This window comes from Hemicordylus capensis, chromosome 8 (assembly GCF_027244095.1).
Source record: "Hemicordylus capensis ecotype Gifberg chromosome 8, rHemCap1.1.pri, whole genome shotgun sequence".
Taxonomy (NCBI): domain Eukaryota; kingdom Metazoa; phylum Chordata; class Lepidosauria; order Squamata; family Cordylidae; genus Hemicordylus; species Hemicordylus capensis.
This window is the reverse complement of record NC_069664.1, coordinates 13,618,562-13,646,458: the sequence shown is the minus strand read 5'-3', so window position 1 is coordinate 13,646,458 and position 27,897 is coordinate 13,618,562. Positions and strand designations below refer to the sequence as shown.

At 44.4% G+C, this 27,897-nt stretch overlaps 1 long non-coding RNA gene across 3 annotated transcripts in view; it reads right to left on the bottom strand.

The window, feature by feature from the left end:
- The window catches only part of LOC128333937 (uncharacterized), a 237,496-nt gene extending 217,878 nt beyond the window's left edge, over positions 1 to 19,618 (bottom strand). The window contains exons 1-3 of one of the 3 annotated variants that reach the window (XR_008311123.1): positions 19,595 to 19,618; positions 12,969 to 13,036; positions 748 to 954 (exon numbers count right to left, since the gene is read on the bottom strand). This is a non-coding gene — a long non-coding RNA (uncharacterized LOC128333937). Of the gene's footprint in view, positions 1 to 747; positions 955 to 12,968; positions 13,037 to 19,230; positions 19,363 to 19,594 lie in introns of those variants that run through there. The other 2 variants (XR_008311121.1, XR_008311122.1) reach the window with 2 other exon arrangements.
- Between the last annotated feature and the right edge of the window lie 8,279 nt (positions 19,619 to 27,897).

The window sequence follows — 27,897 nt, the reverse complement described above, 5'->3', positions numbered from 1 at the left end:
TGAGGGGAATATCTTACAGTGCTCACACTTCTAGTCTCCCATTCAAATGCAAGCAGGGTGGAACCTGCTTAGCTAAGGGGACAAGTCATGCTTGCTATCACAAGACCAGCTCTCCTCTCTAAGGAAAGTTTGATGTTGTGGTTTTCTTTTCTCAGCACTGAGTCTAATATGCTGTGCTGTTGCTGCTATAACTATCTGGTTTTTGTTGGATCTCCAATTGACAAAGGCAGAACTTGGGTGCCTTCCTTCTTTGTGTTGTGGTTTGATTTGTTTGTGAGATAGTATTGTGGTGAGAAATTGACATTGGCCGTGTCAAGGGTGCATGCTTCCGCAACAAATCAAAGCAACAGCTGGAATGCATGAGATTAAGGCTTTTACTTGCAGCAAAGTGGAAGCAAACATACATAGAACCAAGTCAAATAAAATTACCACATTTGAATCATCAGTCCATAAATCATAGTCAAATGCCAAGTCCAATATGGGTTGACACCAGGAGAGGGGTCGGTAGCCAATTCCATAGTCCAGGGGGATTCCAAAGAGAGTCACAAGTTGATAGCCAGGAACAGGGTCAAGATCCCAGGAGCAAGCAGGAACAAGGTACTCTAGAACAGAGAACTGGAACTTCACACCCAAGCAATCAGTTGAAACCAGTGCAGTGCAGAGAAAGCAATCTGAATTTATACCCCTTCAAGGCCAAATGCCAGGTGAAGCCAATTAAGGCACCACCTGCCTTTGGGGCTACAGACTCAGATGCCTCCCCTATCAGACTTTTCAGCCAAACAGCTGCTCCTTCTCTGCACAAAACGCTGCTCCTTTCTGCGATCACGCCAACGCACCACATGGCTCACCGGTCTGCTGCTTGGTCCCAGCTCCTCCCCATCTGAAGAAGGAAACAGCTCCCTGGCAGCCTCCTCCTGTTCCACAACAGGCGAGCTGGGGTTCCTCTTCAGCATCCTGTAACAAGACCATATCAGGGGATTGTGGGTCAGGCAGTTTCTCCTCAGACTCTACTGAATTGGACCACTCTCTCTTTCTAATATTTCTTGGTGATTGCTGTGATGAGCTCCATGTCTGGCCTTGAGATTAACTTGTGCTTTTTTTTTTTTTTTGGACACTTTTCCAGCCATTTGCATTTCATTCTGAGCTTGCGACAGAATGCAAAATCCATTTTGTACACATCCCTAAAGTTTTCTGAAACTCGGAAAAAACAGTGATACATATGGACCCACTACTGGCGTTATTGCTGGTTCCATGCCAATTGGAAAACCCTCGTTATTTAAAGAATTCTTAGTATAGCTTTTGTTACCTCATCATATGGTTTTCCATTCAGATTATCATTTGCACATGAGTAGATTAATCTAATTATGTGTTGAAAGTAACACCTGAACTGGCTCTGGATTTTGAGGGACTTAAAAAGCTGCTAGAAATGGGGAGAATCTTATTTCAGCAGGGAGCACACTTCAAAGCCTCAAGGTGGCAACAGAGAAGGCCTATCCGTGAGTAGCCACCAGACAAGCTGGTGGCAACTGCAGATGGACCTTTCCAGATTATCTCAGTGGGCAGTGGATCTCATAGAGAAGAAGATACCCTCTTAAATATAGCAAAGAAGATGTTATATTAAATTTATTGCCAAGAAGTGGAACAACACTAGGATTTGATTGATTAAATGCTGTCAAGTCGGTATCGACTCTTAGCAACCACATAGATAGATTCTCTCCAGGATGCTCTGTCTTCAACTTGGCCTTTAAGGTCTCCCAGTGGTGCATTCATTGCTGTCGTAATTGAATCCATCCACCTTGCTGCTGGTTGTCCTCTTCTTCTTCTTCTTTGATAGGATACCACCTATCAAAGCTTGGGCTGACAAAACATGGGAACTAATGGTGTTGGACAAAGTTTCTGCTATTATCAAGTTCTGAGTCCTCACTGTTAAGACTGGTTTTTGGAGTGGTGCTTCCACTTTTTGAATTACATAGATAGAGGCAAAAGTGCATTTAAAAAGCCAGAATGTCCAAATGGCATGTGTATCTGGTAATTTATTAAGATAAATCAGTGCTTTCTCTGTGTTGAGCTGAACGTGTCAGCTCTGGAGATTTCTTTTTAATTTGCTATGAGACTCCACCAGATTCCAGCACCTGCTGGGGTTTTGAAGACTGTATTTTGCTATATGTTGTGCTATCTGTGAAATTAAAATAAAATTACATTATTTAAATAATTGCATAGCCAGAGCCTAAATGCATACAATTGTATGCAGATGCTGCTCTGTTCAGATCTTCTACTGAATGCATGGGGTTAAGAACATAGGGAGCTGCCATTGGTCCATCCAGCTCAGTATTGTCTACACTGACTGGTAGCAGCTCTCCAAGATTTCAGGCAGGAGCCTCTCCCAGCCCTTCCTGGAGAAGCCAAGAAGCAAAGCGGGATGCAGATGCTCTTCCACCAAGCCGTGGACCCATTACGGGAGGCAGTGCTCACATGTAGCCTCTCAACCAAATGCAAACCAAGGCAGAACCTGCTTAACAAAGCAAACAATTCAAGCTTGCTACCATATGACTAGCTCTCCTCTCCTGAAGCTAGTGCATGCAGTCCTGCTTCTTCCTGTCCCTGCATTCATATTCAGAGATACGAGTACAGAGAAACTCATGGAAGGCACGTTTAACAGCAATAGGACCTCCATGCAATGTGGCTAAGATCAAGATGCCACCCTGTTCATACAGTCAGTCAAATTTAAGTGCTTGTAATTTCCATTAATGTCAGTGAGAGAGTTAAGTGTGTGTTTAATGCATCCCTGTTGAAATCTGTGAGATGTGTTTAATTTACGTCGGTCATGTAACTTTAGATAGATCATGCCATCTAAAAGGGTGGTATGGGGCCATAGCTCAGTGGAAGGACATCTGCTTTGCATGCAGAAGATGTCAGCTTAAATCCTTGCCGTCCTAAGGTTGCGAAAGACTCCTGCTTGAAACCTTGGAGAGTCACAGCCAATCAGTGTAGACAATGGTCTGTCTACACTGATTGGTCAGTCATTTGAATCTAGGTTTAATGTGGGTTATCAACATTAATGTGAACTCCTGCCACAGTGCAAATCTCAGTTTCATCATGCTCTATAAGCCACCTTGTCTTATATTAAGGCAGAGGCCAACTTCGGACATCATGAGAAATCTGAGGCAAACTCATCTCAGGTTCTCCCCTTTGACATCCGAACAATGGGAGCCGTTGTTCTGGGACCCATCCATGGATCCAACTCCCACCCCCAGTCTCTGATTGAACCCTCAGTTGTAAGTAAAATTCACTTTCCTAACCAAGGCTCTGGAGGCTGGAGCATGTTGTCTGGTATGGGCAAATCGCCCAAACAAGAGTAGAGAGAGGAAGCTCCTTCTGGGCTTATGCTCCATTGTCTGGCATGGCTTTGCATTGGGGAGCATGTCAGGGGACGGGCGAGAAAACTGTGGGCCAGTGTATACAATACTGAGCTAGATGGACCAATGGTCTGACTTGGTAAACGGTAGCTTCCTATGTCCCTATACCCTTAATTTCTGTAAAGTGCACATTCTTCCTGGGAATACGTTCTATAAATAAACTGTATAGTATTGTTTGCTAGAAACATACAGCTGTTTGTTTCTGTTTGCAGTGCCAGTATTTTCTTTAATACACCTTAGAAATAAAATAGTTGAGCAGATTGAAATTCCCGTGTGTTAGTCAAGTATATGAATATATCATGCATAATGAATATCAGAAAAATGCAATAAAGGACTAATTGGTGTCAATAGCAGTAATCATGACAAATGCTTTCTTCTGCAAAGGAAGCAACATTTCCCCAAAACATGTGCTGTGGAAATGTTCTATGAAAATAATTTTTTTTCACCAGGGAGATTTCATATTGTTTATTTTGTTCTGGGAGAAAGGAATCAGCTCTGTGCTAAGCAAACAAGATGGTGAGTTTGTGAAGTATTGCTGTTTACCAGTTCAGTTGGATGTTTGCTTTGCAATTTATTGATTTCTAGTCCTGACTGTTCCTATGACAGAGAAATCAGGGCAGTGTGAAAGAGGTGGATAAAATTACAAGAGATTTTTAAGGTGCGCTCAATCATCCTCTCCAAAAGGAGATGTCACTGACTACAAACAAAGGCATGACAAGGTAGCAGGGATGATACACTGGAACATCTGCAAAAAATACAAGCTACCTGTAGCCAAAAATTCGTGGGACCATAAAATTGAAAAAGTTGTCGAAAATGAAGATGCAAAAATATTATGGGACTTCCGACTTCAAACAGACAAACATCTGCCACACAATATACCAGAGATAACTGTAGTCGAGAAGAAAGAAAAACAAGTGAAAATAATCGACATAGCAATACCAGGGGATAGCAGAATAGGAGAAAGAGAAATAGAAAAAATAACCAAATACAGAGATCTACAAATTAAAATTGAAAGGCTGTGGCAGAAAAAGACCAAAGTAATCCCAGTAGTAATTGGCACCCTAGGTGCAATTCCTAAACAACTTGAAGAGCACCTCAACACCATACGGGCCACAGAAATCACCATCAGCCAATTACAAAAAGCAACTTTACTGGGAACAGCCTATATTCTGCAACGATATCTATAATAATAACAGCAACAACATTGACAATAAAATTCAGCCATCCCAGGTCCTTGGGAAGGACTTGATGTCTGGATAAAACAAACCAGTCAATAACACCTGTCTGACTGTGTAAACAATAATAAATAATAATATAAATAAATGTAGGCGCTCTGTGGGCAGTTGTGACTCATGGGAAATCTAGTGGGCTGTCAGTGGGCCACATCCAGATGAATTAATCGTAACTAAGTCCTTCTGAAATTAATGAGACTTTAATCCGTCATTGCTAATATATATCATTGATCTCAACTGTGCAAAATTTAGAACAAGTCGTCTGGATGTTGCCTAGTATAATAAAGCAGCTTCAAGTGCAAAATGTAGTTATGTACAACTTATGTGGCGCAGCGGGGAAATGCTTGACTAACAAGCAGAAGGTTGCTGGTTCAAATCCTCGCTGGTACTATATTGGGCAGCAGTGATATAGGAAGATGCTGAAAGGCATCATCTCATACTGCGTGGGAGTAGGCAATGGTAAACCCCTCCTGTATTCTACCAAAGAAAACCACAGGGCTCTGTGGGCACCAGGAATCGAATCGACTTGACGGCATACTTTACTTTATGAGTATATTTAAGGCTCACACAAAATGTGATATCAGGATATCCATGGACAATCTCTCAACTTTAAAAAAAATGAAATACAAACTTAGGATGGGTCTGCAGGACAGGGAGAGAGGGGGTTTAGCTCTTTCCCCATGGACTGTTTTGGTGATCAAAGTTGTGTGCCCCACTCCCTCCACTCTCACATCTGTAGAGAACAAAAATACAGGGTCTTCCCTCCCCCCACCTGCCCTGTTGTTATTCAATTTGCCTCCCTCACACTTGTGTTTTACTAGAAAAATCACAATTGCAAATTGAGGATGGTGCCATAGTTGAGTGGAAGGGCATCTGTTTTGCACACAGAAGGTCCCATGTTCAATCCCTGGCAGCATCTCCAGGTAGGGCCTGTCTGAAACTTTGTAGAGCTGCTACCAGTCAGTATAGACAATGATGAGCTAGATGGACCAATGGTCTGACTCAGTATAAAGCTGCTTCTTATGTTCCTTTTGGGAGACTGATCATAGATCTCCTAGTGATGAGTGAAGTTTGAACACTGTAGGCTTTGTTTCACTTGGGGGTAAGGACTGAGAGACTGAGCGAAAAGCGCTGTGACAAATGTGGTTTTTGAGAAGGAAGGAAGCTAGAAGAACATAAAATGCCATCATTCTGGTTTTCTAGAGGGAGTTCCATGCTTACAGGGCAGCACTGAAGAAGGGTAAAAGTTGATGCTAGCTCTCCAGGGGCACAGACAGAGGTCTTTGCCAGTCCTGCCACCTGAAAGACTTTTAAAATCTGAAGATGAATTTTTGGAGATATGGGGGATTGAACCTTGGAACTTTGACATGCAGAAGTTCTTCTCACAAGCAGTGAGAAGAGCTTCTGGCAGGTCGGCAGGCAGAGTCAACCACCCACACGACTGCCAGCTCCATTATCTAGCTGGTAGAGGCTGAGGGGTCCACCTGGCCCCCGGAAGCTCCAGGATGCCCCGTACAAGTGCACGGGGCATTCTGTAGAGACCTCCAAGGCTGGGAGGCTGGCTGCGGCCTTCCGGTCGAGGATCTACTCATGTGTCACCGCATGCCATGGTAGAACATGAGCAACAAAATGAGGTTAACGGAGCAAGCGCTCCGTTAACCTCATTTAAGGAGGCGGGGAATTAGGAGGGCTAGCCACCTTGGAACCACCAGGCTTGCCTGTGAGCCCGGTGGTTCTGACGATCAGTAGAAAATGGGCAAGGCTCCCCAAGTGGGAATAGCTTCGCAAAGGCGCAAAGGCTCCCCAAGTGGGAATAGCTTCACAAAATTATTCGGGTCCATCCCACCCATGCATTGTTACCCTTTCTTCTCCATTCTCTTGACTCCCTTGGTTGCCTTGACTCTCCTTCAGTCTTGACTCTTTGTCATCTTGACTCTCCCTCTGTTGTTTCGACCCTTTCCTTTCTATTCTCTGAACTCCCACTGCTCTTTCTTCCATTTTTGTCTCTTCATTGTTCCATTGTCTCTTCCATGGGTCAGCCTCCTGACTAACAATGCACCAGTGCTATGTGAGATGCACCAGTGGTGCTGCTGGGTTCCCAACTAGTGCAGCACCAGTGCTCCCAGGGGAGGGGCAAATTTTAATGACCTCCTTTCCCCCCGGAAGCTCTCTCTGCTACCTGAAAATATGTCCCTGAGGGCTGTGGAACCCTCAGAGACATATTTCAGATGAAACAGAGTGCTTCCCGGGGAAAGGGGAAGTCACTGAGATTCTCCCATCACCTTCTTGCACATTCCAGAGTTGCATTGGTTGAACTCAGCAGCAGCACCAGCATGGCTCATGCAGCACTGTCACTTCATTAGTCAGGACATTGGCCGTCAATTGTAAGGACCCTGGGGCAGCGGCCTGCCGTGCCTACTTAGATTCATATCACTACATACATTGATGAAGCTGAATAATCATCGTCTCAGCTCTCTTGAGCAACCATGCATGTCTGCAAATTGTGGGGAAATTTGAAATGATCTCCAAGGAACAGATAATAGCGGCGAAAGGATGTGAAACAATAACTTCCACCTCTTATCTCTCGGCTCTGCTCAAATTCCCTTCTCTCACCAGATGTGACTCGTTTTGACATTTTCCCTTTTCAGCACTTTGCGGGAAGTGTTTTATATCCAAAACATACACAATCACAGCCCACTTTCTGGCAGCACAGATTCTTTCCCTTCTTCCTCATTGCCGGATTTGATAATAGTTTAAGCAGGCATTATCATGCCTCGTATAGAAATAACGTCTTCCACTATGGATGTGGAATCTCTTGTCTTCCCTAGCGGCATTAATAAAGCCTTAGCTAGAGCAACTCAGCCGTATCTCTCACTGACATTCTCTGCTTCACAGTTGGGGAAAATGTTTTTGACAAGTTCTTTATTTCTCTGTGGTTATATTTCTGCCTCTGCTTCTGTTTCTTTGCTGCTTTTTTTTTGCTCTTCACATCTACCGTTTCCTCTTGAGCATTGACATATTTCTCCTTCACCCTTTTGCCCTTCAAAATATTCAGGCGGTTCCTCTTGTATGTTGTTTCACAGATGTTCTCAGTGCTCCATCCAGACTTGGGTGACATTTCAGCAAAAGTACTATTCCATAAGGCAGTCCTCACCGTAGCAGTATGCACCAGATGGCTTCTCTTTGTGAAGGTGCACAGTAATCTAGTCCCTGTCCCATATCTTAATTGGGCCTTGGAAAAGTTTGGAACTCACACTCCACTTTATTTCACACTGAGAAACAAAGACTTGACATTGCGGCTGACATCCAGATGAAGTCTTCACTAATGCGAGGACCAAAGATGCACACATGAAAGGAGGTAGCATAGCCGAGTGGATGCCAGTAGTGGCTGGCACAGGCAGGGCAGAGTGGTGGTGGTAAGCAAGCCACAGGTGCAGCTCATTTCCTGCTCTCCTCGCTTGGCCTTGTTTTGCTCACTGCAGCATTAGGAACACAGGAACATAGAACACTGCCATATACTAGGCCAGACCATTGGTCTATCGAGCTCAGTATTGTCTACCCAGACTGGCAGCGGCTTCTCCAAGGTTGCAGGCAGGAATCTCTCTCAGCCCTATCTTGGAGATGTTGCCAGGGAGGGAACTTGGAAGCTAGATGCTCTTCCCAGAGTGACTCCACCCCCTGAGGGCAATATCTGACAGTGCTCACAGATCAAGTCTCCCATTCATAAGCAACCAGGGTGGACCCTGCTTTGCTAAAGGGACATCATGCTTGCTACCACAAGACCAGCACTCCTCCACAAGGGCTGGGTTAATGCAATTTTCCCAGAATAACCAGCCCATGCACCTGGTGTTAAGAGGGCAGCAGGTGAAGTGAGGTGGCTGGGGCAAGGAGAGGAGAGTAGGAATGAGCCTCACCTGCAGCTTGCTTACCACCACCAATCCTCCCCCCTTAAGAGGATTTTGGGGGCCCCAGGGGCTGTGGAGTATCTGGACTTTGGCCCCGAACTCCAGGTGTAAGAGCACCTCTGCCCCTAAGGCCACAGTTGGAGGGCAATCAAAGAAAGTCCAATTGTAGCATAAAGGCAGAGGCTTTCTTACCCCTGAACTTCCGGGCCAAAGTCCAAGGCCTTCATAGCCCTTGGGGACCCCCAAATCCTCTTTAATCTGTCCAGGGTGGTGTGGTTGCCTGGCTGAGCGTGATGATGCTTAATTTGCAGGGGAAGGGGCCCTCCAAAGGCCTTTAGGCCCAGGCTCCTTAATTACCTAAGTGGACCTCTGCATAAAGGTCAAAGGCTCCAGAGACAGCAGGCATGGGAAAGACATACTGGAGTCAAGAGCCAGAGGATCAGAAGCAGAAAATGTGATCATGTGCAAGAGGGTGGTTTAGGTAGGTGGTTGTCTTGCCTTGGCAAGGCAAGACAAGGTCTTTTCTCAATTAAGTAATTTACTTGATTAACCAAGCCTAGAGTAATTATTGAATGGAGCAGTCAGGCCCCTATTATTTCCTCAAGTCACCTGGGCTGTAAAGGTATAGTACTGATTCTGGCCATTATATGGGTAGCGCTGTAGAGTGCCAGAGAGAATTGGGCAAGTTGGATCATTAGATCTCAAGGGAATCGTTGTTGTTGAAGGTGCCGTTAAATGTTAATAACCAGGTTTTCTGGCATGCCTTATTGCTTAAGTATCATTAGGGGAAGAAATGAGATATTATCTCGGCAATTCTTGTGTGGGGAACTGAATCAGAGCCCTCTGTTTGAATATACAAATATATAATATGAACCCTTGCTAACTTAGCAAAGAGGCACCTTTTAACGTGGAGATTCTCTTTATTTAGCGGGAGGAGAGTAACTGGTCCTCTCCACCCCCAGCACAGGACCTCCAGTGACTGTTGCTGGTGTCTATCTTAGATTTCTTTTTAGATTGTGAGCCCTTTGGGGACAGGGATCCATCTTATTTATGTGTTGTTTCTCTGTGTAAACTGCCTTGAGCCATTTTTGGAAGGGCAGTATAGAAATCAAATACATACATACATACATACATACATACACACATGCAGCCCTTTGCTAAAGAAGGCAAGCATTAGAAAGAAATTTCAACAGACAACAGTTTTGAAAATGAAGAAGCTAATGTCCGAAGCTCACATCTGATGAATTTAGTATAAGAAAGCAGAAACATCTCCTGCTCCAACCCTAGCAAATATCTTAAAATAATGGTTACCTTTGTGGGCTGGATGGTAAAAGTAGCAAAAATGAAGCAGTACAAGGTTATAAAATTGAGGTCTTTAGCAGAGGAGTTATGTACTTTTCCCACACCAGAGTAGAATGGAGTTTACTGATTTCTTTTTTAAAAAGCCACAACCCACACAAAACAGCCATTGCAATCCAAAGCCTAAATAATCTTGCCGACATAATTCGTCTTTGTCCTTCTTTGTCAATTGTTTTCTTTCAATATACAAAACATACCACGAAGAAAACTATTATACAGGAACGACAGATGATTCAATTAGAAGACAGGCACTATTAAAGTATGCACAATAAGTAAAGAATACAAATAGGTTCCCTTGAAGGAAGTACATTTATCACACTTATGCACAGACATATTAAACCAGATCTAGCAAATCCAAGCAATTTGTAAGCAGAAGTAAATACAAATATATGCATAAGGCGTGCCCAGCAAGGAAGTCCAATGCTTTCTAATACCACTGATCCATACATTTTCCCTGTCCATACATTTGCAATATGTCTGGATTTAATGCACAATGAGATACAACCTGTTACCCAGGATGCCTCTGAATACCATTTGCAGAGGAGTAACAGCAGGAGAGAGGGCATGCCCTCAGCTCCTGCCTGTAGACTTCCAGCGGCATCTGGTGGGCCACTGTGTGAAACAGGGTGCTGGACTAGATGGGCCTTGGGCCTGATCCAGCAGGGCTGGTCTTATGTTCTTAGATGAGCAGAATCATACCATGTCTCTGTGCACCCAGCCTCCATGTGCTTATAGACACTTTGCACAAAATTCCCATCAATGCCTGGGCAGGGACAGCATCAGCAGATGTGATACTGCTTCCCAATCCACATATTCTGTCTCCACGTTTTGTGAATGTGTGTAAAAAGGCTATCTCCTCCTAGCACTACACAGCTTCAACTGGAGTGGTGGTTATGTCATATTCAATTTTTTACGTTGCTTAATATTGGAGATGTAATTTATTTTATTTAGGGAACGGAACTGAATGCCTAGTCTCTCTGCCCCTCGCTAAAGATTATTTATCCCTCTCTTTCACTAAAAAACAAAACAAAACAACTCAATGCAGATTAGATGGATAGATAGATATATAGAATTTTTATATCCCGCTCTTCCTCCAAGGAGCCCAGAGCGGTGTACTACATACTTGAGTTTCTCTTTCACAACCACGCTGTGAAGTAGGTTAGGCTGAGAGAGAAGTGACTGGCCCAGAGTCACCCAGCTAGTTTCATGGCTGAATGGGGATTTGAACTCGGGTCTCCCTGGTCCTAGTCCAGCACTCTAACCACTACACCACACTGGCATTATATATTGAAATTATATAATCAAATTATATGTTGAAAGGCATATAAAATGATGGGGATGGGGCCATAGCTCAGTGGAAGAGTGTCTGCTTTGCTTGCAAAAGGTCCCAGGTTCACTTCCTGGCAGCTGCTCCAGGCAGGGCTGGGAGAGACTCCTGCCTAAAACCTTGGAGAGATGCTGCCAGTCAGTGTAGAGAATACTGAGCTAGATGGACCAGTGGTCTGACTCGGTAGAAGGCAGCTTCCTATTTTCCTACTTATATATATATTTTTAAAAACCAGGCCTGCCTCCATCTGCCTCTCCTTCCTCTGTTGTCCCCCCTGTATTGAAATTTAGATTGTATGTTCCTCAGGGCAAAGACTCCTTTGTGAAGAGCAATGTACATTGATTGTCCTCCTCATGCTCCTCCTCATGCTTCTCTTGCTCCTCCGCCTCCTCCTCTTTCCTTATTATCTGAGCAAAGAGGCACTTTTAAAAAACTGTGATAAAGGTAAAGTGTGCCATCGAATCGTTGTCGACTCCTGGCGACCACAAAGCCCTGGCGTTTTTCTTTGGTAGAATACAGGAGGGGTTTACCATTACCATCTCCTGCACAGTATGAGATGATGCCTTTCAGCATCTTCCTATATTGCTGCTACCCGATAGAGGTGTTTCCCATAGTCTGGGAAACATACCAGCAGGGATTCGAACTGGTAACCTCATGCTTGCTAGGCAAGTCATTTTCCTGCTGCGCCATTGGTGATACTCTTCTCTTTATCAGGGGGAGAGCAACTGGCCCTATCCAACCCCAGCACAGCATCCCTCCAGTGGCTGTTGCTGGTGTCTGTTTTATGTTTCTTTGTAGACTGTTAGCCCTTTGGGCACAGGAATCCATCTTATTACTTTATTATTGTTTTCTCTGTGTAAACTGCTTTGGGACCTTCTGTTGAAAAGCGGTATATAAATATTCATTGTTTGTTTGCTCTGTCCCTGTCTGGGCCGATAGCAACCCTTAGAATTCCCTTTTAACTCTCCCCATATAATGGGAGGAATGAAAATCCCCCTTTGTTGATCTTTAAATGCAGATTTTTCTGCAGTGATAAATTAACTGCTTCCTAAAATGAGGTGACACAGCTATTGCTGACCTTCCCGGCAACACATTCACTCATAAGCCACCAGCTGGTTTTGTAATATCACACAGAAATATAAACATCTGGCACTTCAGGATTGATAAATATTGGGGAATATAAAACCCCAATAAAAGGCAGTAGCAAAAATGTCTTCTTCACGCAAGCCCTATCCTGTGAGTGAGACAGTTATTGGAGCTGGAGAGAAGAATTTTGTAACTTGTAATTCATACAAATAGTTGTTTGAGGAATAATAAGGCTACCCTGAATAATTTACATTTGTGTTGCTGACATTTGCAATAGATTATGCCAAGTGAAAAGCTTATGGAAATGAAGCCAAGGAACTGGCAATAAATGTGATATCCGCAAAAGGATCTAAGTGGCACATGGCAGATGCCTAGTGACAAAGTATAATAAATGTCTGACATGTTCTGTAAACATGTGACACTCAATCAAAATCCATCTGAAGCAGGGAGCACCCAGGGTGTGATCAGGTTTGATGGCTCTATTTTGGTGTCACCCCTTTGCTGATGGCGTTTTATGAGCAGAATATTTCAGTTATAGATTTGCAACATAGACAGTTGTGCTCAAAACACGAACATTCTACAGTTCAGAAAACTATATCGAAGGGCTGATTGCTATCGATATTAAAAAGATGTCATCTCTTACTGTTTGGAATGCTCATTCCTTTTCTCTCAGACACAATTTGCCCCGAAACCTTTCCAGTCAATCAGTCTCTGTAGAAATGGGATGAAAAATTAGAAACTAAGAATATAAGAATGTAAGAAGAGGGCAGCTAGTCTTGTAGTCAGGTAAAGTGTGCCATAGGGATGTGCATGAACTGGTCTGGAGGCCATTGTAGAGGCCTCCGAACTGGTTTGAATGTGGCACAGTTCGAAGGTTCGGCACCGGGGGTGTGTGGTTCTTTAAGGGTGGGAGGTGCACTTACCCCTCCCGCTGCTTTCCCCCCACTGGTGCTCCTTTTAAAAAAAACTTCTTGGGGCGGCAGCGTACCTCCCTGCCACCCTTGCCCCCAGTTTTGGCCAGAAGTGGCCGGAAGGCGCACACATGCACGTGGTACTTCCGGCCGAAAATAGGGGCAGGGGCAGCAGAGAGGTACGCAGCAGCACCAAGAAGTTTTTTTTTTAAAATGAGTGCCGGTGGGACAACATGTATTTCATTTCATTTCATTGACAACATGTATTTCATTTCATAACCAAGGTTATGAACAAGGTTCATAACCTTGGGAGGATAGCTGATCTCCACGATCAGGCTGAGAGAGACTCCTGCCTGCAACCTTGGAGATGCCACTGCCAGTCTGTGTAGACAACACTGAGTTAGATCGACCAAGGGTATGACTCGATATAAGGCAGCTCCCTATGTTCTATGTTCTAGGTTTATGACTGTGCACATGCTCAGGAACTGCAGACATACAGTAGGTAGATTCATACAAAGTGGATTGGGATCTTCCACTCAACACATGCTTAGAGAGAAGAATGGCATAATTCAGTAACAGTCCTTACTGAATTATGCATACTAAAGACTTGTTTACTTCTTGGAACAGAGACTCCCCAACTTTTGGCCCCCAGTTATTGTTGGACTACAGCTCCCATTCCCATCACCCCCAGCCACAGTGTGGCAGGGGGTGATGGAAGTTGTAGTCCAACACTATCTGGGGACCCCTTGGCTTAGCTGGCTGATATCTCCTGTGGTGTCCTGGTAAGGTTGGGAATTTCTAACTAGGAATGACTGGGAATGACTTAGAGCACATTACATTGATAAGTTCGCCTGCACAGGCACCATTGAAATAAACAGTCGCTGCATAAAAACACAGTAGGGGGATAAGTATTATCATCATCATTATTTATTCGCTTTCTACACCACCCTCCCAAAAATGGCTCAGGGTGGTTTATACAGAGAAATAGCAAATAAATAAGATGGATCCCTTTCCCCAAAGGGCTCACAATCTAAAAAGAAACACAAGATAGACACCAGCAACAGTCACTGGAGGGATACTGTATTGGGGGTGGATAGGGCCAGATACTCCCCCCCGCTACATAAAGAGAATCACCACGTTAAAAAGGTGCCTCTTTGCCATGTTAGCAGAGGTTCCCTTATTCGTCTGCTGCCCATGAAGGGAAAGCTTTGTAATTGGTTGCAGAGAGCAAGATTATACTGTAAAGTTTCTCTCATCTCAGTATTTCTTTGTCCACATTACTTCACATGCAGGTGGTTGGGGAGTTACAAATCAGGCAGAAGAAAACCTCTCTGGCGCCCCCCCCCCCCTGTATTGGCATCCTGCCAGACCACCTTTGCATCTCTTCCTTTCATAGGTAATATAAACACACCACCTTGGGATGAGCCGTTCTCGGTACGAGGATAAACATCACAGTGTTCGCACTGCAGGAGGGTTACATTTAGCCCAATGGCATTTAATTTGAAGTTCCGACAAGAAAAGTTTATTGGGTTCAAGCTATGCAGGCCGTTAGCCCCAAACAATTATTTATGTGTTTGTCCTTGTTTGGTGGGTGAAATATCAAATTGGATCTTAAATTTGTTCAGAGAAGGGTGCTTATTGCCAAGCTAATTAAGCCCCATTCAAGGAATCCATTTTAATGGAGTTCACGGACTAGATTATTTTTAATTAATGATCACTTTGGGTTCGGTCCCAGCCTCATTCTCAATGGACGGCTGTCCATGCCACTGTAGTTTGCTGTCACGCTGGGCACTAATTGGCCCCTCTGTTGCCATCACAGTGTGTGAATCCCAGTAAATCAATGGTTCGGGAGACTGAACCTAAATTGAGGCAAAAGCTCATTAGCTTTGGTGGAGGGTTCAGTGGTTCATTCCAAGTTATGCTGAGGACAAGGCTATAGCAAGCACTGCAAGGTGACAGTCATTTTTGCAGAGATCCCTTGCAACCGAACATCCCAGAGCTGTTTCCACAACTGAGGGCAGTTTTAGATAGTAATAATGCAGAAGCTATTAATTAGGAAGCTGTCGCCTACTAAGTCAGATCATTCATCCATCTAACTTAGTGTTGTCTACTCTGACAGGCAACGGCTCTCCAGGGCTTCAAGCAGGAATTTTTCTCTTCCCTACCTGAAGATGTCCGGGATTGAACCTGGGATCTTCTGCAGGCTAAGCAGATGCTCTACTTTGGAGCTACAGCCTCATCCCTCAGTAGGGATGTGCATGAATTGATTTTTAAAATTCGATTTGTACCCAAATCGAATCATCCCCGATTTGTTTTGGGTCCGAATCTGGCCAGCTAGCACAGGGGTGATTTGTTTTGTCCACAAATCTCCCCAAACAGGTAGATTCGGGTATAAATCATTTGGTACCCAAATTGATTCGCACAGACAGCCAGCTCAGGCAGCAATTCTCTAAGCAGCAGGAAGGGGGTGAGAAAATTATCTTCTCTTTTCCTCAGTCAGGAAAGCAGGCACACAAAGCAGAGAATCCATTCCAGGCAGCAGGCAGGCAAGGCAAAGCAAAGCTCCTCTGGCTCGCTCTCTCTCTCTCCTCCCATGAGGCAGGAAGGCAGAATGGTGGCTGGCTGGCTGCCTCCTTAAGTACATTTGAAAATCCCTCCTTCGAACTCCCCCCCCTTGCCCCTTCTTTGATCCTTCCCCTAGCCAATGCGGGGTCAGTCACCCCTGGCAACACAAGATTTGAATGGAAATGAGCCATTCTGGAACCAAGGAGGAATAGCCAGCCAGTCGTTGCACACTGTAAGTCACCAATCTGAAACTTGGGAGGGCAGGATTAAAAAAAAAAAATTCCTGACACAAAATGGGGACAGCAAGAAAGATCGCCACAAAATGGATGTCTGAATCTACAAAAATTTCAGGTCCAAAATCTGGGTGATTGGTTTTGGACCTGAATTTGGCCAGCTAGCACAGAGGCGATTTGTTTTGTCCACAAATTGCCCAAAACAGGTAGCTTTGGTTACAGATAATTTTGCACTTGAATCGATTTGCACATTCTTATCTATTAGTATCAGGCCTTGGCGAAGCTCCAAGGCAGGGCATAGCTGTCTCTCCATTCCCCTCTCACTAGAGCAGTGAGAAGTGCATATGTGAAGAGGAAGGGGTTTCAGAAAAAGCAGGTACAGGTAAGTGGGAAGGCAGGCAAGAGAGAGGGATCTAGAATTTTTTTTAGGGGGGACGATAAGATTGTAGGAGGGATCAGATCCTGTTAGACTTGCTGCAGGAAAATTACTTATCTACTGTAAGCAATTGAACAGGAAGCCAACTTTTACTGAGAAACAAGAGTATTATATTTATTACTAACTAAAAACATACGAGGCTATGAAAAGAACAAACAGGCTAACAATCTCTTATTTTAGAGCAACTGGCCCTATCCAACCCCAGCACAGCATCCCTCCAGTGGCTGTTGTTGGTGTCTTTCTTATTTGTTTGTTTGTTTGTTTGTTTGTTTTAGATTGTGAGCCCTTTGGGGACAGGCAGCCAATTAATTAATTAATTAATTGATTAGGGAACTTTGGTTGAAAAGCGGTATATAGATACTCGTTGAGGCGGGTCTCACGATCCGTGAGACCCACTTTTGCAACAATTGCGGGGAGAGCGGGCTAAGCCCGCTCTCCCCACAGACAAGTGGGCAGGGAGCCCTGGGTGGCCAGATCGGCCACCCACATGGTTGCCAGCTCTGTGATGGAGCTGACGGGGGTGGGGGGAGCGGGGGCCGCATGGCCCCCGCAAGCCCCAGTATGCCCTGTGCGAGCTCGCAGGGCATACTGGGGAGACCCCTGGAGCTGGGAGGCGGCTTTCCACCTCCCAGCCAGGGGGTCTACTCGTGAGTAGGTGTGGTGCAAAGGCATGCCGTGGCTACTCACGATCCTAAAAAGCAGGTTTGCTGGAGCGCTCACTCTGCAAACCTGCTTTTTAGCAGGGGTTCTCAAGCGGGTTACCCACTCAAGAACCACCGGGCTTGGCTGCAAGCCCGGCGGTTCTTACGATCAACAAAAATCGGGCTAGGCTCTCCTAGCACGATTTTTGTTGATCGTGAGAATTGCCCCATTGTATTCATATTATCCAGAGAGAGGGAGAACCTCTTAGTTTGAATTCAGGATAGCAAGTAAGATCGAGCAGACAAACAAACTGTGACTCCACCCCAAAGCCAGTATATAAAGGTAAAGGTAAAGTGTGCTGTCAAGTCGATTTCGACTCCTGGTGACCACAGAGCCCTGTGGTTGTCTTTGGTAGAATACAGGAGGGGTTTACATTTCCTCCTCCATCACAGTATGAGACGATGCCTTTTAGCATCTTCCTATATCTCTGCTGCCCGATATAGTAGCAGCGGGGATTTGAACTGGCAACCTTCTGCTTGTTAATCAAGCATTTCCCTGCTGCGCCACTTAGGGTGACAAGCCAGTATATAGCTACATTCAAATATAGAGCTGGTCTTGTGGTAGCAAGCATGAACCTTTGCGAAGCAGGGTCCCCCTGGTTTGCATTTGAATGGGAGACTACTGGTGAACATTTTAAGATATTCCCCTTAGGGATATGGCCGCTCTGGAAAGAGCATTTGCATGCTTCTGTGAAGAAGGTTCCAAGTTCCTTCCCTGGCAACTCCAGATAGGGCTAAGAGAGCCTCTTGCCTGCAACCTTGGAGAAGCCACCACCAGTGTGTGTAGACAATACTGAGCTAGATGGATCAATGGTCTGACTTGGTATAAGGCAAGTCACGCCTTATACCAAGTTTCCTACGTTTCTATATACATAACTGAGACAGTGTCTATGGAAAAATCCCATCGGCACTCCCAGTGACATCACTAGGGGCATACCAGTGTCTGAAACAGGGTTGGAGCTTGATTTAAAAACAACAACAAAAAACAACACCACCCCAGAGGCATTATCTAAATGGGGGAGGAATAGTTCATTTTTCTCTGAGCCTGCTTCTAAGACTGATTTGGAAAAGTTGGCCCATAAGTGGTCTCACCTTCTCCAATTTTGATTCTTTTCTTACTCAAGCCTGAGTCAGACATTATGCTGTACAGATGTCTGTATGCTCGTACACGTGTTTGTGTGAATGATTGTAGCTGTGTTCATTTTAAAAGTAAACCTGGATACAGGCCTTTCAAATGTATGATACAGATAGAAAGTGTACTTCTGTACCTGTGTTCAACATAATATGTGAATGACTGTGCCTGTGTACATATTTGTACCTGTACACACTGTACACTCGTATGAGTGTTGAACATAATGTGTGAATAGGCCTTCAGGCTCATCTTCCTAATACTGATTATAAACTGGAGTTCAATTCTTCATCATCATCATCATCATCATCATCATCATCAACTTTATTTGTTAGTCGCCCCATTAAAAAATTGTTCTCTGGGTGGCTTACAACACAACATTAAAACATGAGAAAAAACATACATTAAACACACTTTGGAATGCGCTTCCCGTTGACATAAGACTCTCACCATCTCTAGTGGTTTTTAAAAGATCTTTGAAGACTCTTCTTTTTAACCAGGCCTTTTAACTTTTGTAATTTTAAATATTGTAAATCGATTTTGTTTTAAGCAGCTTTTTGGAGTTTTAATTGATTTTAATGTTTTATTTATTTGTATTGTTATTTTATAGTTGTGAACTGCCCTGAGACTTTAGTTTGGGGCGGTATATAAATGTATTAAATAAAAATAAATAAATAAAATCATAACAGACCAAAAAAAGGAGAGGAAAGAAAATACAAAATACAAAACAGAAACAATTTTTTAAACTTTTTTTTAAAAATCAGTTTGAAAATTCAAAACATTTAAATTTTAGATTTAAAAGGCCTGAGTGAAGAAAAAGGTCTACCTGGTGTCTAAAAGAACGAAGTAATGAACCTCATTGGGAAGGCTATTCCATAAATGGGGTGCAACCACCAAAAAGGCCCTCTCCCTAGTAGCCATTCACCTTACCTCATTTGGTAGGGGCACCCGGAGGAGGGCCTCTGAAGAAGATCTTAAAGACTGGGATGAGACATATGGGGCAAGATGCTCTCTCAGGTAACCCGTTCCCAAGCCATTTAGAGCTTTAAAGGTCGATTCATCTCGAAACAAAGTAATGTAATACTATTTATTTATTTAACACTTCTGTATAGTGCCCAAAATTTACATCTTTGGGTGGTTTACAATAAAACAACACAGATTAAAACAGTTTAAAACATTAAAACAATGGAAAACAATAAAATATATTCACATGAAATAAATAATACAATGTACTTATGTAATATTATTGCATAATACATCCTGTATAAAAATAATATACATTCTGATTGCTCACCTGTTCCCCAGGGCCTCCCCTTTCCTATGCCATCTCAAAAGTGACATGAAAATATGTTCATCTGTGTAGCATTACCATGGAAATCTGCATTGCTATAGCAACTTGCACCTATCATAAGTTCAGCAGTAAACACCAAGAGAAAAGATAAAGCTTTCTTGGGTGTATGTCAGCAACTGGAGGAGAGCCCAGTGCTATTTCATCAACAAGAAAGGATGCCAGGGACTCTTCTGGTCTGGCAGTTTCACTTTAATAGAGACAAAGAGAAGCAATTAATGTTTACAAAACACTTTAGAATGAATCAGAGGGAAGTACTGCATGCGTACAAAGTACAAGAAAGCAGAGAGGTTCTCAACAATTGTATCAGCATTCTTTGAATGGTTTGAGGGTGTTACATCATTTGTGGGTGGTATTTCCTTCATGCCTCTTCACATCATCCCCCAAATAAGAGTCCCTCTATCCCATACTGGACCGGGTCTCACGATCTAAGCCCATGAGCAGGAAGGTAGCCCTGGGCGGCCAGATTGGCCGCCCAGATGATTGCCGGCTCCGTGACGGAGCCGGCAGGGGCTGGGGAGCTCAGGGGCCCCGAAGAAGGGCATACTGGGAGCGCGCAGGGCATACTGGGGAGACCCCCGGAGCCGGGATGCGGCGTTTTGCCTCCACTCTGGGAGTCTACTCACAGAGTAGCCATGGTGCGGAGCGGCAGCACGGCTACTCACGATCAGATATCTCGGGTTTGCGGAGCACTACTCTAGAAGTGAACTATAGTAGAAAACTATAGAAACTATAGAAAAACAAGATTGAAATTTTGACCCTGGCAGCCTTCTCCATGCAGAAAGATTTGCAACCACAGAGTCCTATTTACAATAATGAAGTTTTGGAAATATAATATAACACAGTACATTTAACAGGGCTTATTTACAAGAAGAGGTTTAGGAATATTAATACATGATAAAATACAGGGGTTTATTTACAGAAACCCAAGAAGTCTAGGCCTTGTTCCTTCACAAAGAAAATGGATCCTTTTCAGATCCACCAGAATTTCCTTTCTCAGGAAGGAGCAGCAGGTATTTGGGGCTGTAACTGGCCCTCGTTTCTTCAACCAGTGTGCTTCCTTTGGTCTCTATAACTTGGAGTCACCAGTCCTTTGGGTGATAGACTGGATACCTGCCCTATGATCAGAGCCTTGCTCTTCACACGATACTCATTCTCAACCTCCAGATCAGCTTTCCTCTCTGGCCTGATCTATTCTGCTTGCCTTGCTGCTGCAAGAAGCTGGCTGCATGAGAACAGGCACCTTTGGGATTTACCCTTGCTGCCTAACCCCGGAGCTGCTTTTCATTCTTTGTCGCCTGGTTCCATCCTTGAAGGAAGAGGTCCTTCAGTTGCATCTCAGTCATGAGGGTCCAATCACCACTAAAGGAAGGATGAGGTTGTACTGTATGATAATCACAGTGCCCCTCTGGGCTTTCCCCATCCCTGCTCGTTTCTTAAATCCAAAACCTGTTTCTCTAAAGCCTTCTTTTCTCTAGCCAGCCTGGAAGTCATTTGATTTGGACACTAAGCTAAATTGCCTCTTTGTGAGGATCTGATTAATCTTTGTAATATGGTTTTAGTAATAATATTGCTTTAATCAACCCTCTTATTCCGCTGTATCCCTGAAACCCAAATAAAACCTTACTTTATTTTTAACTTCAGTCTCTCTGTCAGTTCATTTTCCCAGGACCAGAACTCTGCACAAAAGTTATTCTGATGTGGGACTACTCCACCCCAGCTCGCTAATTCCCCCCACAAAGCCCAAAATCATTTAAGGGTGTTTGCCAATCACCCCGGAACAGTTCTATTAAGATAGGTGAGGCAGTGGGAAGTGACTGTGACAGTTGCCATTGCCAAAACAGATGATGAAGAGATGCAGGACCATCTCAGAGCAACTCTTTGACCATGAAAACTTCTAAATTTGGAGTGGGGGGAATGAAGAACAACTCCCTTACTATTGCCTCTTCTGCAACAACAACTCCTAATTTCACTAGTCATCCCTCTCGCTAAAGCTTTCGGTGAACTATACGTACCCTTCACAAAAGAAGAAAATAAAATCAGCAAGCAAGCAATCCCACCCCTCAAAATTGTCATATTTCCTTTAGCAAAATTAGCCTCCTTCCATTTTCTGGATGCAGGCTTGCAGGCTCCTAGAACTGGCTAGTAACAACTTTAGTGCAATGAGACAATCTGGCCATATTCAGATGTAATAATACATTGTTTGCCATTACAAAAATGTGCCCCAGAAGGCCATGAGCTTACTCGCTTCTCTCTCTCCTTCCCCATTTGGACTCTTTACAGTTAAGGGGGTCAAAATTAAAGCTCCTGGTTGCAATTTTTAATAAACCACAATACCCCCATTTCATCAGAATACAACAATTTATCAATACATGTGCATGCAGCCTTCATATGGAAAGGTTCTCAGAGGGTTACATTTCCTGATGTGGCAAAGTAGCTGCTCATGCACATTTTTTCCCTATCAAAAGTATTCTCCAAATCTTGAATGACATTTTCAAATATCAATAAGATGCAGGCTCTAGGCAAAAGTAATTTTGAAGCACCCTTTAGTTCTTGAGCGTGTTTTCACATTAACACTAATCCATGACTTTAAGATTTCTGCCCCCCTTTTTAACAGAAAAGAAGGCTGGAAAAATCAATTTGAGGAAGTAGCCACCAGCAAAAAAAAAATGGCACGTCCAGTGGAATGTCAATGCCATTTGTTTATCCCCCCCCCCAACCCACCACACATACACTTATAGCCTCTATTTAGAAGCAAATAATGGAAATTGTTTGTGCACTAAAGACATTTGGTGGACCATCCGGAGGAGATTTTTTATAGTGGTCCAGTGTAAACTGTGGCCCACATAAGGTGACAGCCTGCACACTTTCTGGATAGCAAGTCATCACCACCTAGACTTGGAAAAGAATATTCTCCAATACAGTTAATAAAATGGATAGAATAATTCTCGGAAAAGTTCTCTTCAGTTCTAATCAATGCATTGGTGAATATTCTTTCCAAGTCTATCACCCCACTGCTGATGTTCAGATTGTTGCCATGTCAAACTAGAGTTGCCAACCCAACATGATTGACTCAGCCGATATCAGTGGCTTTGGATGACATGACCAATCCTAGCTTCTTTTAATCTAGCTAAGAAGTAAACATTTGGAAAGGGAAGTGCATGTTCCTGAGCAGCGCAGACAGCATGTGGAGCCCAGTTTTAATTGGGGTTCCACTTGATGTCTGAATCAGCCCATTATGAAAAATGGCTGAGAGGGTGGGCGTGGGATTCCAGGAATAGCTTCCATTAGAATGGGCAACCCTATGCCAAATATGGAACTCAGCAAGCTCATCTTTGCCCTGATCCCACTGGTGATGGTGTCCAACCAGAACTTCCCTAGACGCAATGGCCTATATGTTGCCTTCCCAATTACTTTCATATCCTTCTGTGTTTCACAAAATAAAACACAAAACGCTGGTGAAATCATTTACCCTTGTTTCATTCCAAGGTTCATTTCCTGTGCCTCTCCTCCCACTATGACCCACATTGCTAAAGGCTATTTTCATCAGTGTGCTGCATTCATTTATTCAGCAATAACCTAACTCAGCACAGCTATTTACTCCTTAAAAATCCTCAAGAATATTTAAGTACACAATGGGTCGATTTGGACTTAATAATAGTAGTAAGTAGCATATGCTTATAGTTGTAATTCAAACATATCCTGCAACAGTCATTTACTGAGGCTATTCACACAGACTGCAGTAATCGGGCTAAGGGAGCCTAGCCCGATTTTTGCAGTCCGTGAGAACCACCGGGCTCAGCTGCGAGCCTGGTGGTTCCTGAGCGGGTAACCCACACAAGTAACCCGCCCCTTAAACTGGGTTTGTGGAGCGAGTGCTCCACAAACCCAATTTTTTGGATCATGGCTCCGTGGCGCAGCTACTCACAAGGAGACCCTCGATTAGGAGGCTTAAAAGCAGCCTCCCAGCTCAGGGGTGTGTGTGTCTCTCCAGTATGCCCCGCACACTCGCGCAGGGAATACTGGAGTTTCTGGGGGCCGCGCAGCCCCCGATCCTCCCAGCCCCTGCTGGCTCCATCATGGAGTTGGCAGTTGTGTGGGTGGCCAATTCGGCCACCCAGGACTGCTGCCCTGCTCATCTGAGGGGAGAGTGGGCTTATCCCGCTCTCTCCACAAACCCTATGGAGGCAGGTCTCTGTGATTGTGAGACCCACCTCGCTATCTACTTAGGCAGTGGGAAGGAAAGGGAGCAGTTAACTGGCATTGTGTGTGTCCAGACAACCAAGGAAGAATTGACTTTGCAGCAGCCTGGGTTTGGTTACTTGATTTAAATGAAGAGAGGGTGGTTATTATTATTTCTTGTTTACACAGTCAGACAGGTGTTATTGACTGGTTTGTTTTATCCAGACATCGAGTCCTTCCCAAGGACCTGGGATGGCTGAATTTTATCATCAATACTATTGGTTATTATAGATATCGTCGCAAAATATAGGCTGTTGTTGTTGTTGTTGTTGTTGTTGTTGACATACTGGAAAAAAATACAGCAAAATACAGTTTCTGATGGGGTTTTTGTTTTTCAGTTCTCAGAGTTCTTTAGTGTTTCTTTTAGAGTTTTTAGAGTAATGGGTATATGGGGGGGGGGGTATATTGGGATGTATTCAGCTATTCTTTGTTAGGTCCTGTAGAGGTTGTTGTAGATTTTTTCAATCTCGTTGTTCTGTACAGGTCAATGACAATAAAGATTTATCGTATCGTAAATATGTAGGGGAGAATTTGAATCAACCCCTAAGAGTATCAGCCAAGAGCCAATCACAAGAGATTTAGAGCAGATATACAGAAATAAGAGAGAATAAGGTGCCATGTCTTCTCTTCTGCTCCAGTCCCCCGCTAACTGAAGATATCCCACAATTCTCCAAGGAGATGGACACTCTAGTGCTCTCTGTGTCTGCTCAGGCTGAATACAGCCCAAGCAAAGACATAACCCCGGAACTCGGTTTAAGGGCATGCTCACACCTTTAACCCTGGCTAAAAGCTGGGTTTAAAGGCTGGGCTGGGCGGCAGTGCCCCAACAGGATTGGGACCAATCCTGGTGATTCTCATACACAGTCTAACCCATAGGGCCATGACCCAGCTGCACAGAGGTCCACTGGGCATGCGTGGTGGGCTCCAAAATGGCGTACCTCTGGAGGGGAACTTCCAGATGGTGTTGGAGAAGCCCCCCAGAGGGGGTAAGTAGAATCTTTTTAAATGATTGTGAATCCCCCCGAATGGCCATGGAGGTCCGATGAACTCGGGGGGGGGAGGAGTTTTGGTTCAATACCAGACCATCAAAGTGAAAAGGTTCAATGTCACATCTGTTCAGTGTCAAACCTGTTTGCATATCCCTACTCACCCAGGCTGGGCATCCCTAGTCTGGGTTAGGCTGTGCGTGAGAACAGCTTCAGTATGGTTTTTTTTAAAAAATTCAACCTTTTCTCCAATGAACTCATGGAGTGCATTTTCTCTTGCCCCTTTCATCCTCGCAACAGCTTTGGGTTAGGCTGCAAGAAAGCAAAAGTCCCAGGGTCATGCAGTGAGAAATTGCAATTTGGGTCTCCCCATGTTAATCTAGCAATTTAGCCACTACATCTAGAAGTGCAGTAGTAAGCTAGAGCTGCATATAAGAAGAATTATCAGTGGTAAATGGGGATAGTTGTGGAAAAGGGGGCAGGAGAGATCCATTACCATTTTTGCATATGCACGTGGGTGGAAAGGTTCATCTCCTGCAATTTCAGCTGACAGATTAGCAAATGGAAGTCTGTTTCATATAATTGCATAAAAATATATTGTTTTATCGGCACAGCAGATAAAACAATGTACTTTGAGGGGGTGGCTGCACATACTGAGAGATGAAGAATCATTCCTATTCTCTCTCTCTCTCTCTCTCTTTCTCTCTCTTTGTGATTAAAGCACAAAAAAGAAGATACAGAAAGATTGAGAATAGTACACAATAGGGATGTGCGAATTGATTTGGTACAAATCAATTTGTACCCAAATCTAGCTGATTTGGGCAATTTGGGGACAGAAAAAATTGCCCCATGGTCCATTGGCTAGATTTGGGTCCAAATTGAAGCATGCCAGATTTGATTCGTGATTCACATTCTTCCTATTAATTTCCCCAGATTCCCAGCTTTCATTTTTAAAAAGAAAGCAAAGCTCTAGCCCTTGTAGAAGTGGAGCTATGGAGCAAAATGTGTGGTCACTATTTTTCAAGTGTTTGGATTCTTTGGCGTAAATTAACTTTTCCTCAGTGAATCCCTGTGAGGATTCATTACATAGCACACCTTCTTTTCTTCTGTTCATTTTGACTGTCTTTGGACAGTGCCAACCGTCAACTGCCATGTGCCAACTATCCCCCCCGCGCGCAAGACAGTGGGGGTACTACTCAGTTATGTTCTAGGATTCCCCCCCCAAGTGTTTAGATTCTTTGGTGTCTAATAACTTTATCTCGTAATGAATCCCTATGAGGATTCATTACACAACAAAGAGTCTAAACGCCTCAAAAAATCATAAAATATAAACTGAGCTTTTTTCTTTTTTTTTAATGGATGCTGGTGATACATCTTAGGGTTAGGATAGGGTGACTTCAAATTTCCATTATTTCCTATGGCAGAAATATACAAATCAGTAAAGACTAATAAAATGTTGGTGGCTGGCTGCAGCTGCAGGAAGGATGAGGGGGCAAGGAGGGGAGTGTCACAGTGCCCCCCCTTTTTAACCTCTAAGCCCACTGTGGGGGTGGCAGCAGTGAGCTGCAGGTCCTTCCTCCTCCCCTCTTGCTATCTGACTGAATGGCCACAAGGAAAGCTGGAAGCGGGCTGCAGTCTGCAAATAGCAAAGCCCGGCCGCTCAGTCAGATAGCAGGAGGAGGAGGAGGAGGAAGGACCTGGTGCTCACTCTCCCTGCAGCTGCAGCCAGCCACCACCGCCATGCCCCATCCCGCCTTTCGTAATCTTTAGAGGCAAAAGGGAGAACTTTCCCCTTGCCTGGTCACCCCCCTCCCCACAGTTACTGCTGCCACCACGGCTTTTTTTCAGATCAAAGTAAAAGAGGAAACTTTCCTGTGCCCACACTCCCGGAGCTTTTTTTTTTTTTTTTTTTTTAAGGGTGGCAAAAAGGTTAATCTGCCCCTGTGTGAGACCCAAGTTACACATTGGAACTATTCTCATGACCAGAGATCCCTGGGTAGGAGAGGGTTATCCCAAGTAACTCTGTTCGTCTGGGGCACCAGGAGTGTTCTTGACCCAGATGCTCCATCCCTGGGTAGCCCAGATCAGCTACCCAGGTTTAAAGTGAGGTAGGAGAAGAACAAAGCCCTTCCTACCTCCTCCTCTGGTTGTCCGCTTGCAGAACTGCTCCCAGGCAGCTGGCAGCCATGTTAATCAGAGAGTCAGGGGGAAAGAGGGGCCAGGCAGAGTGAAGCAGCTGCAATACTGAAGGCAGCTGCTCTGCTGCTCATGCAATGCATTGTGGGATTCTGGAGGACCCAGCACAGGTTTTTCACCTCCCATCTGAGCCCCTGTGCTGCTCGTATGGGCATACAAGTAGCAGAGTCCAGAGGAGGCTAATGTCATGTGGGAGCAGGAAGGTAGGAGCCTGCCTTCCCTTCTGCTTCTGCTCTTCCTCCCATTTGGTCATGAGAATGACTAGATGCATTTTAAAAAAATCTAAATAGCAGCTGTGGGGGAGGGTGATCAGGATTTCTACCATTGAGATGGTAAGGTGGAGGGACTGTCAGACCACTGTAACCCCAGTCCAGATCTCCCCACTACACATTTGCTATTTCCTCTGGGAGGGAACCTCTCATTGATACCAACAGGTGTTTCCTTCCTGCGGGGGGGGGAGCAACCAAAGCAGGGGTTGTCAGGATCACAGTGGGGTTAAGGATTCAAGCCCCCTCCTCTGTGCCATAGCCCCAAGCCTGTGCTCCCCTCCAATGGCTGCTACTTACTTTGGGGGGGAAACAAGCACACTGAGCCAAGTTATTTTGTTTGTTTGTTTGTTTGTTTGTTTGATTTCTGTACCACCCTTCCAAAAATGGCTCAGGGCAGTTTACACAGAAAATACATGAATAAGATGGCTCCCTGTCCCCAAAGGGCTCACAATCTAAAAAGAAACATAAGATAGATACCAGCCACAGTCACTGGAAGTACTGTGCTGGGGGTGGATAGGTCCAGTTACTCTCCCCCTGCTCACTAAAGAGAATCACC